The sequence below is a fragment of the Notolepis coatsorum genome (genome assembly GCF_963971535.1).
Source record: "Notolepis coatsorum genome assembly, chromosome: 2".
In the NCBI taxonomy this organism is placed as follows: Eukaryota; Metazoa; Chordata; class Actinopteri; order Aulopiformes; family Paralepididae; genus Notolepis; species Notolepis coatsorum.
The window spans coordinates 40,377,726-40,390,213 of record NC_140166.1 but is presented as its reverse complement, the minus strand read 5'-3'; the positions used below and the strand labels follow the sequence as shown (position 1 = coordinate 40,390,213).

At 46.1% G+C, this 12,488-nt stretch overlaps 1 long non-coding RNA gene across 1 annotated transcript; it reads right to left on the bottom strand.

The window, feature by feature from the left end:
- Positions 1 to 4,114: 4,114 nt before the first annotated feature.
- Positions 4,115 to 11,943, bottom strand: LOC311222966. Its single transcript, XR_014619390.1, has 3 exons — positions 11,849 to 11,943; positions 9,014 to 9,126; positions 4,115 to 4,613 (listed from the first exon to the last, which is right to left on the bottom strand). It is a non-coding gene; the product is annotated as an uncharacterized lncRNA (long non-coding RNA).
- Positions 11,944 to 12,488: the final 545 nt, after the last annotated feature.

Genomic DNA, 12,488 nt, shown 5'->3' with positions numbered 1-12,488 from the left:
TCAAGTTAGATTTACATTAAGAAATCAAGTTGGAGTTAGTGTTGAAAATCAAGTACCCTGAACATCATTAAAGTATGTTAACATTACACAATTAAGGGCGGCCAGGTGGCATAGCGGAGATTGTGCTTGTCACGAATGCAAGAGGCTGTGGTCTCGACTCCCGGAGAGTCAGCATTGCCTTGGCTCGGGCTGATCGCTATACTAACTCGTTTGGCTGAGTTAGGGGGAGGGGAGCCGTGGGTGGGTCCTGGGCGTTGTGGACAGCGACCCCTACAGTTCGGTCTGGGCGCCTGCTCAGCAAGGGTAGGATCTGGAGAGAGGTAGTGCGACCTTCCACACGTTACACTCTCCCGGTGAGAATCTGCGCGGCCAGGCTGGCTGCCGGCTGGCTGCACATGTGTCGGAGGAAAGCATGTGACAGTCTCCGGCCTCTCGGACCAACAGTAGGGGAAAGTGCGCAACAACCAGGAAGGGGGTTGGGAATTGGCATAACGACTAAACAGTGGGATGGGAGAAAAATCGGAAAAAGAAGGAGGGGGAAAAAGATAATAATAAAAAAAAAAAAAACATTACACAATTAAATTGTGTTTACTGTAACGACAAATATGTTGAATCAACATGTTTATTTTAAGTAATCTTAATGTGAATGAAATATGTTGGGTTCACAAGCAATAAGTAAGTGAGGAGAACGAGGAAAAGTATGTCAGTTGGATATATTCTGATCATGTGGAACCAATGTACACATTAAAATCAAGTAAATCCAGCGTGCGCTCACATTTCGAAACTTGGAAAACGTGATCACATTTATTTCAGTTACCGTACACATTTTGATCATCTTCCATGTGGTCCGTTTCAAAGAGTTCTAATAATATTGCATGGGGCTCGATCCAACATCTCCTAATTGATGGCATCTATTGGACCAAGGAGGCCTTACATATTTCTTTTGCCAATGTACTATATAGTCATCATGTATAATAGAAATAAAACACCCAAGCAACAAATTCTTTCCAGGCATGATTTATTGAAAACACACCAAATGTATACTCTACAAACCAGTATTTTTTTCCCGTTATGTTTAACAAGTGTAATACTTGCCCTCTGGGTATTAGTAAAATTACCATAATACAATCTTGTCACTGTGGCATCGCTTCTGCTCGCTACTAAAGCGTTAACAATTTACTCCTCTAGGAAATCAAAACCAGGTTTTATTTTTTAATGTCTTTATCTTTTTTTATTTTTTTTTATTTATAATACAATGTCATACAAGGCAAAAACCCACCAACAGTCTAGACTACACTGAGGACAGAGTGAGTGACACTGTGTGAGTGAGAGAAATGAGAGGGGAAATAGAGATTGAAGGGGGGAAGGGAGGGAGGTGAACAGAGAGAGGGGGAGACGGAGAAGAGATGTTGAGGGAAGAGCGGAAGGGGATTGAAGTTATATATAAAACACATTGTTATCTCGGTCTAACATGGAAAAGGTTAAGGCACATGATCGTTACAAACACATTTGCTACCGAGTTTTACAGTTACTTTATTGTTGAAGGTCTTGAAACAGTTCACATCTACACAGGTAGGTCTTGTTCCTTTGATTTGACGTCTGTTAATTTCTTGTTTTTTGTTGTCGTTTTTTTTTATTAATTTCTTTTTACACCCCACAGTACTGTAAGCTTTCTTTTGTAAATGTACAATGTAAGCTACTGTACATCTACAAAACCAAACCCCCCCTATAGGACTTATTTTCATATGCATGTCAATCCAACAACAGCAGATCCTTTGGTTGTGATACTGCAAAAGCCGCAGTTGGGAATAGACAGTCAGATGGTACAGTACCTGGTTCTTTGCTGCGAGGGGTTCAATATTGTTCAATGAAAAGCACACATTTCTCAGGACACACGAAAAGGATGCTGGGATTATCTGTTGTGGTTTTTCTCTCTCTGGAATTAAAGTTTTATACATATACTTTTTTTGTCTTCTTTTTTTAACTTACATTTTCTTTTTACCACAACATACGTCTCTTGTAAACACTGTAAAGTATATGCAAGCTTTATAAAGTCACATCATCACCACAAAGAAAATCGGACCTCATTGCAGGCACATGCCATTGGCTTAGCTGACGTTCTCCTCGAGTTCACCTGTACTCTCATCTCGCCGTGTGTGAATTAATTAGTTTACTATCCAATGACACCACAAATAAAGAAAAAGAAAACCGGCACATAAAAAAAAAAAAATAATAATAATAATATAAACATCTGTACATTTTTGTGTCTTCATGCTTGCTTCAAATACTTCTTTTTGAGATGCATTAGTGAAATCAAAGCGTGGTTCAGGTCGTCAGTAAACGTTGGGAGCTACTGTGACTGCAGCAGGGGCCATCTGTCTATCCCTGACCCCTGACCTCTGACCCATCTCTCTCTCTCTCTCTCTCTCCCTCTGGTTGAGATGTGAAGACCAAGAGAGAGTGGAAGGCGGGGGGGGGGGGTATATACTCATAGCCTTTAAGAAAGAAAAGCTGAAGATAAATGTCTTCTTTTTCCTCAGTAACTCTTTTCTCAACAGTACAAAATATAAATAGGTGCTCAGTGGCGTGTGATGGACAGGATCTGAAAACACACTGACTGTAATTGCGTGGTTATTTCTCGTTTTACAAACATGGCGGTATCCTTTTATCAAATGGATGTGCTTTCCAAACGATGTGTTATGAATATACAACTAAAAAGTTTTGTAATATTGTTTTGTTTTTCTTCCTTCATTTTTTTGGTGTTTTTTTTCCTTCCCTTTCCTTTATGACCCTCATATACATTTATATAAAACCAACAAAAATATAAAATGCTTTAGATCTATTCCTTTCAACAAACAGGAGCATATTAATCATCACCGCCTCTCTCGTCAATAACACAAATCATTTTATAAACAACATGTCTTATATCCTCTTCTTCGACTTTAATACATATCACTGACAAAGAGCAACCAACCGGGAAACTCTCAAATATCTTCTTCGGCACACAACTGTCTCCATCAATTCGATTCATCTCTATCTTATAGCTTCGCTGTGTTTCGAGATGCAGTGTGAACAGCAGCAGTAAAACCCAGACCGGATGTACACACTCTGTCACTTGCTGTAATCCGGACGTAACCTACAGGTGTGAGACGCCCCCCCATCTCCTCGCTTTGTGAAATAGACATCCTTCGACAACCCTTTACGACTTCAAACCATCTCAGTGCATTTTTCTTTCAATAAACACAGTGAACCAATGGGTTGTAATTCTAACGAGAGCAGTCTGGTGTGAGTATGCAGCGTACTCATTACATGATGCAGCTCTCTCTTGCTCACTTTCTATCCCTCTCTTTCTCTCTCTCTCCTCTCTTTCTCTCTCCTCTCTCTCTCTTTCTCTCTCCTCTCTCTTTCTCTCTCCTCTATCTCTCTTCTCTCTCTCTCTCTCTCTCTCTCTAGTGCCTGCCGTTCATCACGCCTTCCTCTCCACAAGCCTAAAACCAAACCCATTCATTAACCATCTAACACACCAGTCCACACCTCATCAAGTCGGAAAGCCCAAACCAAAATGAAAAACAAAAGGAAAGGGGGGGGTTGAAACATTACAAAATGATATAATTCGTATGACTGATCAACTGAAAGAAAACATCAACTGTCTCAAACAGAAGGGGGGGGGGGGGGGGGGGACTCGGCGGCAGAAGAATCTTCATCTTGACATAAAAAATAAAAAAAGTTCATTTAGTATCTTTCCCTCCACTTCCTCCTCTTCTTCTCTCCAATCATCTTCCTTTGTCCAATCTCTGTGCATCCGTTCCACTACGAGTAACAGTCTTTTTTCACTCTGTCAAAGCTCAAACGAGAGTCCACGCTGTAAGGTCACACGCCATGTCCAGAGGGAATGTAAATATGAGAAGTAGTAGAAGGTAGTCTCTGTTTTTTTTTTTTTTTTTTTTTTTTTTTTTTTTAGTTTTTCTGAAAAGCATGAGAACACCGGCTGCTGGATGGTCATTGTTGTGTGTATATATATATATATATATATATATATATATATATATATATATATATATATATATATATATATATATATTTTTTTTTTTTTTTTTTTTAATCCTCTTTCCTTCACAAAGTCCATTGACAAAGTCAGCTCCCCCGAGATGAGCTCCATGTGTAATGGCAGTGGTGACATGAGAGAACCTCCTCTGGTTGGGGATCCTCCTCTGGTTGGGGAGGTGACATGAGAGAACCTCCTCTGGTTGGGGATCCTCCTCTGGTTGGGGAGGTGACATGAGAGAACCTCCTCTGGTTGGGGAGGTGACATGAGAGAACCTCCTCTGGTTGGGGATCCTCCTCTGGTTGGGGAGGTGACATGAGAGAACCTCCTCTGGTTGGGGATCCTCCTCTGGTTGGGGAGGTGACATGAGAGAACCTCCTCTGGTTGGGGATCCTCCTCTGGTTGGGGAGGTGACATGAGAGAACCTCCTCTGGTTGGGGATCCTCCTCTGGTTGGGGAGGTGACATGAGAGAACCTCCTCTGGTTGGGGATCCTCCTCTGGTTGGGGAGGTGACATGAGAGAACCTCCTCTGGTTGGGGATGCTGGCGTCGTCGTTTAACTCTGAGCCTGGAACACGGCGAGAGAGGAGAGGCACAGCGAGAGAGAGGGTTTAAGAGAGAAAACGTTAACGGAGAAACAACAACAACAAAAAGTATCGAATCCTCGAGACAAAGAATCATATAAGTCTGTTTTTTTTATTTTTTTTAGATGAACTGTTTTCAAACCTAATGATCTAAAAGAAGATAAGTTGGAGCTGTATATCCATTCATAACTTAAAAAGGACCACTACAAAATTATGGGAAATGCGCTTTAGGTATCAATTTCCTCTCTGTGTGTTCAGTAGAAAGCTTAGCACAAATTAATGGAAGCGGATGCGGACCACTAGCCTAGCTGTTGGCCAAAAACACCTCTCTTTGAGTTTTAAGCTAGGCTAGTGGTCCGTATTCACTTCTATTAATTTGTGCTAAGCTACTGTAGGCTAGCTTGCAGCCGGATACTGCTTTCTACTGAACGCATAGAGAGCAAATTGGTATCAATCTTCTTGTTTGACTCTGGAGAAGACGGTAAGCACATTTCCCATAATGCTGGTGTGATGCTTTAAAGACAGTATGTTGAGTACTTTTGCATATGATGTACAAGACTCTAAATGACTAACCCTGTAAAATACACATACTGAACTGTCTAAAAAACACGTATATGTGGTTCTTCATCCCATGGGTTCACCATTATAGGTACTGTGTTAGCACCGAATTGACTAAATTCACACAGCGGCCATTTTACTCTTATGTCATGCTCAGGTTGGGATTCCTTTCCATCCTGGGTGGGAACAGGGCAGAAAGGAATCTCAACCTGATCATGGCATAAGAGCAAAATGGCCTCGTCGTGTGAATATGGTAAATTTGGTGCTAACACAGTACTTGGAATAAAGTACTAAACCACAATGCTTGTCCACGCGTGCTTCAGGTGGCAGATGGGGGCAAAGGACAGTGTGAGACATGATGTTTGATATTATGCTTGATGATGATGATGATGACGATATGGCACATTTGAGTAGTAGCTGCTGTGTGTTAACTGAAGCACACATTCTGCATTTTTTTTTGCATTTGCAGAGTTACTCACCTGATGAGCTCACGGCTGCTCATTCTAATCCGTTTGCCTGTTATTTCCATCTCATTTTATATTGCCTGTATCTCATTACTTCTCAACAACATTATTAACTTTTTTGTCCTTTTCTTTGTCCTGATTTTCCTGTGTAATGTTATGTGTATGTTGTTGTTGTTGTTGTTGTTGTTGTTGTTGTTGTTGTTGTTGTTGTTGTTGTTGTAAGTTGTTATGTTGCACTGTCACAATGTAAAGATTTTGCATTGACCCCAGGAAGATTGGCTGCTGCAATGCTGTAGCTAATGGGGATCCTAATCAACTAAAATAAAATAAACAATTATTTACACAAATTGTACAAGTACCTACACATTACAGTTATAATAATAATAATAATAATAATAATAATAATAATAATAATAATAATAATAATAATAATAATAAGAGATTGGAATCAACCTATAATGCATGGATTATTAAACTATTTGAGTCTTTGAGTCCCTAGTTGTGTAAAAGAGGGCTTGCCGTGGGGCCCAGGCTTATCAAACCATAGTGGTTCTGCGGTCACATAGGGAGACCCATAGCTTAACCCTTTCACTACCACACTACAGAAGGTTAACCCTTTCACTACCTCACTACAGACGGTTAACCTTCTGTAGTGTGGTAGTGAAAGGGTTAACCTTCTGTAGTGTGGTGGTGAAAGGGTTAACCTTCTGTAGTGTGGTTGTGAAAGGGTTAACCCTTTGTCGTGTGGCAGTGAAAGGAGGTTAAGGTTAAGAAACACTGCCGTAACGTACAGTATATATTTCCAGCAAGCTGTGATGGATGGAGATTAAAAGCTATATGAGCGGATGAGAATGTAAGGAACCACCCAGGGGTGACAGAAAGGCCTAAGGTGATGATGATGATGAGGGAGGGCCAGCTAACAGAGATGTCAAGTTACTGCTAAAGAAGTGTAACCCAGAGCAGCTAGCAGCCTAGCACATTATTGTGTGTGTCTGTGTGTGTGTGTGTGTGTGTGTGTGCCCATATATCCATGTCTATATGTGTGTGTAGCCATCTTGAGTTAGACATGCATTATTTATCTCAAGGATCTTGCTGTCTCCTTGGGTACGGTGTGTGTGTGTGATGAATGCAGATAGGGAGAACATTTTGTGTGTGTGTGTGTGTGTGTGTGTGTGTGTGTGTGTGTGTGTGTGTGTGTGTGTGTGTGTGTGTGTGTGTGTGTGTGTGTGTGTGTGCGTGCGCGCGCGTGCGCATCAAATCATTTTCCTTCTCTTCATTGCTTTTCATTAAGGACTAACTCCGAGCGCCCGGGGGATCTATAGAGCGATGCCCCTTCATCATCTACCATGAAGAGACAGTCAGGGAGGAGGAATCAGAAAGTGGGCATACATTTAAATCAGACAGGTGGTATGAAATAAACTCCCCGTACATCCTCCGACGCTCGCTGCATGCTCTGGGTGAGAGGGTGAACACAGGGGGTGGTTGATGCTCTGGGTGAGAGGGTGAACACAGGGGATGGTTGATGCTCTGGGTGAGAGGGTGAACACAGGGGGTGGTTAATGCTCTGGGTGAGAGGGTGAACACAGGGGGTGGTTAATGCTCTGGGTGAGAGGGTGAACACAGGGGATGGTTAATGCTCTGGGTGAGAGGGTGAACACAGGGGGTGGTTGTGATGCTCTGGGTGAGAGGGTGAACACAGGGGGTGGTTAATGCTCTGGGTGAGAGGGTGAACACAGGGGGTGGTTAATGCTCTGGGTGAGAGGGTGAACACAGGGGGTGGTTGATGCTCTGGGTGAGAGGGTGAACACAGGGGATGGTTAATGCTCTGGGTGAGAGGGTGAACACAGGGGGTGGTTAATGCTCTGGGTGAGAGGGTGAACACAGGGGGTGGTTGATGCTCTGGGTGAGAGGGTGAACACAGGGGGTGGTTAATGCTCTGGGTGAGAGGGTGAACACAGGGGGTGGTTGATGCTCTGGGTGAGAGGGTGAACACAGGGGGTGGTTAATGCTCTGGGTGAGAGGGTGAACACAGGGGGTGGTTGATGCTCTGGGTGAGAGGGTGAACACAGGAGATGGTTAATGCTCTGGGTGAAAGGGTGAACACACAGGATGGTTAATGCTCAGGGTGAAAGGGTGAACACACAGGATGGTTAATGCTCTGGGTGAGAGGGTGAACACAGGGGGTGGTTAATGCTCTGGGTGAGAGGGTGAACACAGGGGATGGTTGATGCTCTGGGTGAGAGGGTGAACACAGGGGGTGGTTGATGCTCTGGGTGAGAGGGTGAACACAGGGGGTGGTTGATGCTCTGGGTGAGAGGGTGAACACAGGGGGTGGTTGTGATGCTCTGGGTGAGAGGGTGAACACAGGGGGTGGTTAATGCTCTGGGTGAGAGGGTGAACACAGGGGGTGGTTAATGCTCTGGGTGAGAGGGTGAACACAGGAGATGGTTGATGCTCTGGGTGAGAGGGTGAACACAGGGGGTGGTTAATGCTCTGGGTGAGAGGGTGAACACAGGGGGTGGTTAATGCTCTGGGTGAGAGGGTGAACACAGGGGGTGGTTAATGCTCTGGGTGAGAGGGTGAACACAGGAGATGGTTGATGCTCAGGGTGAGAGGGTGAACACAGGGGGTGGTTGATGCTCTGGGTGAGAGGGTGAACACAGGGGGTGGTTAATGCTCTGGGTGAGAGGGTGAACACAGGGGGTGGTTAATGCTCTGGGTGAGAGGGTGAACACAGGAGATGGTTGATGCTCTGGGTGAGAGGGTGAACACAGGGGGTGGTTGATGCTCTGGGTGAGAGGGTGAACACAGGGGGTGGTTGATGCTCTGGGTGAGAGGGTGAACACAGGGGGTGGTTGATGCTCTGGGTGAGAGGGTGAACACAGGGGATGGTTGATGCTCTGGGTGAGAGGGTGAACACAGGGGATGGTTAATGATCAGGGTGAAAGGGTGAACACATGGGGTGGTTAATGCTCTGGGTGAGAGGGTGAACACAGGGGGTGGTTAATGCTCTGGGTGAGAGGGTGAACACAGGGGGTGGTTGATGCTCAGGGTGAAATGGTGAACACATGGGGTGGTTAATGCTCAGGGTGAAAGGGTGAACACACAGGATGGTTAATGCTCAGGGTGAAAGGGTGAACACACAGGATGGTTAATGCTCAGGGTGAAAGGGTGAACACACAGGATGGGTAATGCTCAGGGTGAAAGGGTGAACACACAGGATGGTTAATGCAGGGTGAAAGGGTTGATGGTGTGTGCGAGAGGTGTGACAAAAGGACAAAAAATACCCAACAAACAGATAGAATGGAGGAGAGATGCTACGAACCAAACTATGTTGTTGTTGTTGTTGTTGTCAGACCTACCATGCATGCATCTAGACCCAGGAGTCAACAGGCTGGGGCTTAACGTCACACGCATCGACCAGACTGACCACAGGCCTGTTGCTCCTGACATAGTGTTTCCTATTTGTGTCATTCTGCAGCCAATGGGAGAAGGGGTTAAAAAAACAAAAACAGCAAACACAAAAAGAGGTCAATTAACTCAATAAACACACACACACACAGACAGTTCAAATAAGCCCATGTTAGTTTCTTTGCCTCGAGGAGGCTTGGAATAAAGAAAAGTCTAGAGAGTGATTGCAAAAACACAGCAAACCGATACATGCGAATGAAAAGAGGGCAGAGAGAGCGGTTTCAGCGGCGGCTGAGTCACATTCAGAGTGTGGGTCACAACGCCTCTGGGACGTATCCACAATCCATTCAGGGAGACACATTTAGAACGCAGCTCAGAGGGCTGTAGTGTGCGGCGCCCATTACCCTCGACAGGGACTCGTCATCTAAACGCTGAGAAGGATACAGCATTTTGTTCTTTCAAGCATTTCTATCATAGCTGCATCTTAATTATGGATGTTCGATATTGGCTTTTTTTTTTATTTTTGATACCGATATCAACCGATACCGATATATGCAGGCCGCCCCCCCCCCCCCCCCCCCCCCCCCCCCCAATAAAAGTATGCATTGATGTGTTAATTTCCCCGGATGCATTCAACAAGGCATTCTAAATGATCATTATCATCATGACATTACCTGTGCATCTCCCCTTTTCTTCTCTCTCTCCCTCTGGTTCTCACTCTCCCTTTCGCTTTTTCCCTCGCTCTTTCCTTCTCTCTCCCTTATTTATTATAAATGTCCTTGTAAGGCGGTTAGGTGGCCGAGCGGAGATTGCGTTCGTCACCAGCCCCGGAGCTGTGAGCTTGATTCGCCTGTTCGAATCCAGCTCACAGCTCCGGGGTTGTCACCAGCTTGGCTGGCCGTCTGCACTAATACAATTGGCTGTATCAGAGGGTGGGAGAAGCTGGCGGGGTGGGTCCGGGTCGTTGTAAACAGCGACTCCTACAGTTCGGTCGGGGCGCCTGCTAAGCGCGGATTGGACGTGAGGGGGATAGTGTGGTCCCCCCCCCCCCCCCCCCCCTTCCCCCCTTCCCTCCCCTTTTTTGGTCAGGCTGCTTTTGTATAAGAATTAGTTTATACTGTATTGTTATACTTTATTTGAATTTTTTTTTAACCGATCGTACATCTCTAATCTAGATATTGGTTTTCCTGGTAAATTCCAAAGTAATTAACTCTGATGAAGTGCAAGTGTATTGTTCCCCCAAGCTACAATATCTGCACCGCTAACCTTCTGTGATGGCATTGACCTGTGGTACATTGACCGGTGGTACACGACGCATATGATGACCCAACGCCTGTCATCTCCACGACAATAACCAAATTCTAGTCTGCCATTATAATTGACAGCCTGTCGCTTGCTATGCGGCCGCTTTCTGCCGGGGCAGCTGGGTCATCTCCATACGGAGTGGGTCGGGGGCTGGGTCATCTCCATACGGAGTGGGTCGGGGGCTGGGTCATCTCCATACGGAGTGGGTCGGGGGCTGGGTCATCTCCATACGGAGTGGGTCGGGGGCTGGGTCATCTCCATACGGAGTGGGTCGGGGGCTGGGTCATCTCCATACGGAGTGGGTCGGGGGCTGGGTCATCTCCATACGGAGTGGGTCGGGGGGGGCTTCTTTTAATCACTCCCAGATTCATTACTTTTGCGACCACGAAAAGCGCACACTCAATCATCTAGTGGCGGTCAGATCTGAGGCCGGCCAGAGAGCGTCACCACCGGTCAGATCTGAGGCCGGCCAGAGAGCGTCAGCGGTCAGATCTGAGGCCGGGGGCCAGAGAGCGTCAGCGGTCAGATCTGAGGCCAGAGAGCGTCACACCGGTCAGATCTGAGGCCGGCCAGAGAGCGTCAGCGGTCAGATCTGAGGCCGGCCAGAGAGCGTCACCACCGGTCAGATCTGAGGCCGGCCAGAGAGCGTCAGCGGTCAGATCTGAGGCCGGCCAGAGAGCGTCACCACCGGTCAGATCTGAGGCCGGCCAGAGAGCGTCAGCGGTCAGATCTGAGGCCGGGGGCCAGAGAGCGTCAGCGGTCAGATCTGAGGCCAGAGAGCGTCACACCGGTCAGATCTGAGGCCGGCCAGAGAGCGTCAGCGGTCAGATCTGAGGCCGGCCAGAGAGCGTCACCACCGGTCAGATCTGAGGCCGGCCAGAGAGCGTCAGCGGTCAGATCTGAGGCCGGCCAGAGAGCGTCACCACCGGTCAGATCTGAGGCCGGCCAGAGAGCGTCAGCGGTCAGATCTGAGGCCGGGGGCCAGAGAGCATCAGCGGTCAGATCTGAGGCCAGAGAGCGTCACACCGGTCAGATCTGAGGCCGGCCAGAGAGCGTCAGCGGTCAGATCTGAGGCCGGCCAGAGAGCGTCAGCGGTCAGATCTGAGGCCGGCCAGAGAGCGTCAGCGGTCAGATCTGAGGCAACATTAATAGAGGATAATAAAAAAAAAACGACAGCCTCCTTAAAGAATCGACATGATAAGATGTCATGACAAGAAGTACCACAATATTAGGCAAATGAGCAAATGTACTTTAGGGAAAATGTATTAAATAGAGCGAGAGAGAGAGAGAGGGAGAGAGAGAGAGAGAGAGAGAGAGAGAGAGAGAGAGAGAGGGAGAGAGAGAATAATACTTTAATGAGCCATCATTATTTTGCTATCTCCTACACTGCAGGTAGTATGTTTCAGTGTGTGTGTGTGTGTGTGTGTGTGTGTGTGTGTGTGTGTGTGTGTGTGTGTGTGTGTGATACTGTGTGTCTGTACCTTTAATGGCTCCTGCTCTGTCAAGTCCACTGAGCCGTCTACTGTCTTGTACTTGCAGTCTTTGTCTCTCTGGTCGATGGTGGAATAACCGTCTGATGAAGTTAAAAGAAGAATGAATGGGTTATTATCGCCGACGACGGGTTAACGAAGTGCTCTTTGTGAAAACACATCTCTCATCTCACACAACCTCACATATACAGGCCAGGAGGAACAACCAGCACACCAAGATCTAGTATTCTATCAGATATAGAATTCACTTTAGGTGCCAAGTAGGAGAGGAAAGAAAGACTGCCACGTGTCTTCTTTGAAGAAAGACGAGCTCCAGAGAAAAGGCAAACCTTGCACTCTTTCGTGATACATTATGCATGTGTTCCTTAAATCACACAACCGCCCACATCATTTGGTTCTAACCAAGGCCCAGATTTGTACAAACATCTTGTCAAGAGAGGGGTCTTGCATACAGCATCAAAAGAAATTTGTATTCAAATAATATTTTGCAAAAAGCCACCATTCCCAAGATCAGAGTGTAAAGGGGGAAAAAGTGACGGTGATGTGCTGCTAGACCAAACGGAGGATAAGAGGAGACTGTTTTGATATAAGAGACGTTTTGGTATAAGAGGAGACTGTTTTGGTATAAGAG